Raw genomic sequence first — 4,828 nt, 5'->3', positions numbered from 1 at the left:
TTCCAAAATGGGGTCACTTGTGGGGGGTTTCCACTGTTTAGGCACATCAGGGGCTCTCCAAACGCAACATGGCATCCGCTAATTATTCAAGCAAATTTTACAATCGAAAATTCAAATGGCGCTCCTTCCCTTCCGAGCCCTGCTGTGCACCCAAACAGTTGTTTTTCCCCACATATGGGGTATCTGCGCGCCCAGGGGAAATTGCACAACAAATTTTGGGTCCATTTTTTCCTGTTACCCCTGCGAAAATAAAAAAAATTGGGTCTAAAGTAACATTTTTGTGAAAAAAGTTAAATGTTCATTTTTTTCTTCCACATTCCAAAAATTCCTGTGAAGCACCTGAAGGGTTACTAAACTTCTTGAATGTGGTTTTGAGCACCTTGAGGGGTGCAGTTTTTAGAATGGTGTCACTTTTGGGTATTGTCTGTCATAAAGACCTCTCAAAGTGACTTCAAATGTGATGTGGTCCCTAGAAAAATGGTTTTGTAAATTTTGTTGGAAAAATGAGAAATCGCTGGTCAACTTTTAACCCTTATAGCGCCATAGCAAAAAAAAATGTTGGTTCCAAAATTGTGCTGATGTAAAGTAAACATGTGGGAAATGTTATTTATTAACTCTTTTGTGTGACATATCTCTCTGATTTAAGGGCATAAAAATTCAAATTTTGAAAATTGCAAAATTTTCAAAATTTTCGCCAAATTTCCGTTTTTTTTCACAAATAAACGCAAGTGATATCGAATAAATTTTACCACAATCATGAAGTACAATATGTCACGAAAAAACAATCTCAGAATCAGGGGGATCCATTGAAGCGTTCCAGAGTAATTACCTCATAAAGTGACAGTGGTCAGAATTGTAAAAATTGGCCTGGTCATTAACGTTCAAACCACCTTGGGTTGTAAAGGGGTTAATAACCACCCTTTGTCTCCTATCCCTGAGCCAGTTCTTAACCCACTTACATAAATTGAGAACAATGGGGATAGGGGAAAATATGTGTATCAACCTTTTGTGTGGAACCGTATCAAAAGCTTTTGAAAAGTCCATATACACAACATCCACTGCTTTTCCTTGGTCCAGTCCAGAACTTGCCTCCTCATAAAAGCTGATCAGATTAGTTTGACAGGAACGGTCCCTTTTAAACCCATGTTGATATTGGGTCATGAGGTTATTCTTCTTCAGATACTCTAGTATAGCATCACTTAGGAAACCCTCCAGGATTTTACCCACAATAAAGGTTAAGCTTACTGGCCTATAATTTCCAAGTTTGGTTTTTGTCCCCTTTTTGAATATTGGCACCACATTTGCTATACGCCAGTCCTGTGGTACAGACCCTGTTATTATGGAATCTTTAAAGATTAAAAATAATGGTCTATCTATGACGTTACTTAATTCCTGCAGTACTCGCGGGTGTATCCCATCCGGGCCCGGGGATTTGTCAACTTTAGTGATTTTTAGACGCCGCCGTACTTCCTGCTGGGTTAAGCAAGTGACATTTAGTGAGAATTTTTGTTATCGCTGATCATGTTTTCTGTCATGCGATTTTCTTGTGTAAATACGGTTGAAAAAAAATCATTTAGCATATTGGCTTTTTCCTCATCCTCATCCACCATTTCACCCAGACTATTTTTAAGGGGACCAACACTATCATTTTTTAGTTTTTTACTATTTATGTAGTTAAAGAATATTTTGGGATTATTTTTACTTTCTCTGGCAATGAGTCTCTCTGTCTCAATCTTTTCTGCCTTGATTTGGTATTTACAGAATTTATTTAATTTTCTGTATTTACAGTTATATGAAAAAGTTTGGGCACCCCTATTAATCTTAAGCTTAATGTTTTATAAAAATTGGTATTTTTGCAACAGCTATTTCAGTTTGATATATGTAATAACTGTTGGACACAGTAATGTTTCTGCCTTGAAATGAGGTTTATTGTACTAACAGAAAATGTGCAATCTGCATTCAAACAAAATTTGACAGGTGCATAAGTATGGGCACCCTTATCATTTTCTTGTTTTAAATACTCCTACCTACTTTTTACTGACTTACTAAAGCACTTTTTTTGGTTTTGTAACCTCATTGAGCTTTGAACTTCATAGCCAGGTGTATGCAATCATGAGAAAAGCTACTTAAAGTGGCCACTTGCAAGTTGTTCTCCTGTTTGAATCTCCTCTGAAGAGTGGCATCATGGGCTCCTCAAAACAACTGTCAAATGATCTGAAAACAAAGATTATTCAACATAGTTGTTCAGGGGAAGGATACAAAAAGCTGTCTCAGAGATTTAACCTGTCAATTTCCACTGTGAGGAACATAGTAAGGAAATGGAAGAACACAGGGACAGTTCTTGTTAAGGCCAGAAGTGGCAGGCCAAGAAAAACATCAGAAAGGCAGAGAAGAAGAATGGTGAGATCAGTCAAGGTCAATCCTCAGACCACCTCCAGAGAGCTGCAGCATCAACTTGCTGCAGATGGTGTCACTGTGCATCGGTCAACTATACAACGCACTTTGCACAAGGAGAAGCTGTATGGGAGAGTGATGCGAAAGAAGCCGTTTCTGCAAGCACGCCACAAACAGAGTCGGCTGAGGTATGCAAAAGCACATTTGGAGAAGCCAATTTCTTTTTGGAAGAAGGTCCTGTGGACTGATGAAACCAAGATTCAGTTGTTTGGTCATACAAAAAGGCGTTATGCATGGAGGGGAAAAAACACAGCATTCCAAGAAAAACACTTGCTACCCACAGTAAAATTTGGTGCAGGTTCCATCATGCTTTGGGGCTGTGTGGCCAATGCCGGCACCGAGAATCTTGTTAAAGTTGAGGGACGCATGGATTCCACTCAGTATCAGCAGATTCTTGACAATAATGTTCAAGAATCAGTGATAAAGTTGAAGTTACGCAGTGGATGGATCTTTCAGCAAGACAATGATCCACAACACCGCTCCAAATCTACTCAGGCATTCATGCAGAGGAACAATTACAATGTTCTGGAATGGCCATCCCAGTCCCCAGACCTGAATATCATTGAACATCTGTGGGATCATTTGAAGAGGGCTGTCCATGCTCGGCGACCATCAAACTTAACTGAACTGGAATTGTTTTGTAAAGAGGAATGGTCAAAAATACCTTCATCCAGGATCCAGGAACTCATTAAAAGCTACAGGAAGCGACTAGAAGCTGTTATTTTTGCAAAAGGAGGATCTACTAAATATTAATGTCACTTTTCTGGTGAGGTGCCCATACTTATGCACCTGTCAAATTTTGTTTGAATGCAGATTGCACATTTTCTGTTAGTACAATAAACCTCATTTCAAGGCAGAAACATTACTGTGTCCAACAGTTATTACATATATCAAACTGAAATAGCTGTTGCAAAAACACCAGTGTTTACAAAACATTAAGCTTAAGATTAATAGGGGTGCCCAAACTTTTTCATATAACTGTATTTAATGCCTCATCACTACCTACTTGCTTTAGTTCTCTAAGGCTGTGTGCCCACTATGCGTTTTTTAAGCGTTTCTGCAGCAGCAATTCTGCTGCAGAAACGCTTAAATGCTTGGTAGAAGGTCTGCCATGTTCCCCATGCTGTGCACATGCTGCGGAAATTTCCGCTGCAGATTATCATTGCGGAAAAATCCACAGCACTGCCAATTATTTTGCGGAATCGCTGCGTATTCACTGCCATTGACTTGCATTGGACCACATGGAATCCGCATCAATGCATCTGTACATGCAGATAACATGCGTTTCAATGTGCGGATGGTACCCGGGTTTGGAGAAGAGGAGACTCTCCTCTGGACCCTGGTACCATAGTACCTGTAAAAAAAAAAAGAATAAAATTAAAAAATTAAATATTATACTTGCCTTCTGATGGCCCCCGGTGTCCTTGTCTTGGCTTGCCGGCAGCTCGCGGTAGACTATAAGGACCTACGGTGACGTCATTTAGTCATGTGATGGGTCACGCGACCGCTGACATCGGCAGGTCCTTTAGTCTACCGTGAGCTGCCGGCAAGCCAAGACAAGGACACCGGGGGCCATCAGAAGGTAAGTGTATATTTATTTTTTACCATTCTTTCGGTCACACTATATAAATACATGCAATCGGCATGGATTTATATAGTATGACCAAGTTGTCAAGCACTTTCCAAGTGATGCTAGAATCGCTTGGAAAGCGCTTGACAACCCGCATGTGGAAATGCATGTGAAGAACGCTTCACATCCGCTTGTCCCTGGCAGCAAAAACGCATGTACAGTCCGCATGCGTTTTTTCTGCCAGGGAGATGCAGAAACGCATCCGGAGCATTTCTTCATTGTGGGCACATAGCCTAAATGCTTTCTTTTTGTCACTTATTGCACCCTTTACAGCTCTATTTAGCCATAGTGGTTTCCTCCTATTTCTAGCATGTTATTCCCATAGGGTATATATTGTGCACAGGTCCTATTCAGGATGCTAATAAATGTCTCCCATTTGCTTTGTGTAGCTTTATGTCTCAGGATATCGTCCCAGTTTATTGCACTAAGATAATCTCTCAACCGTTGGAAATTTGCCTTCCTGAAGTTTAGTGTCCTTGTAACCCCTCTACTACACATCTTATTAAAGGATACATGAAAACGTATTATTTTGTGATCACTATTACCCAAGTGACCCCCAACTCGTATATTTGATATGCGGTCTGGCCTATTGGTTAATATTAGGTCTAGTAGTGCCCCCCTTCTTGTTGGGTCCTGAACCAGTTGTGAAAGGTAATTGTCTCTCATAGTTGTCAAAAACCTATTACTTTTGCTTGAACTACAGGTTTCTGTTCCCCAATGTATTTCAGGGTAGTTGAAGTCCCC

Source organism: Phyllobates terribilis, unplaced genomic scaffold (assembly GCF_046119375.1).
Source record: "Phyllobates terribilis strain yellow unplaced genomic scaffold, ASM4611937v1 Scaffold_1__5_contigs__length_1240528914, whole genome shotgun sequence".
Classification (NCBI taxonomy): Eukaryota; Metazoa; Chordata; class Amphibia; order Anura; family Dendrobatidae; genus Phyllobates; species Phyllobates terribilis.
This window is presented reverse-complemented; position numbering follows the sequence as displayed.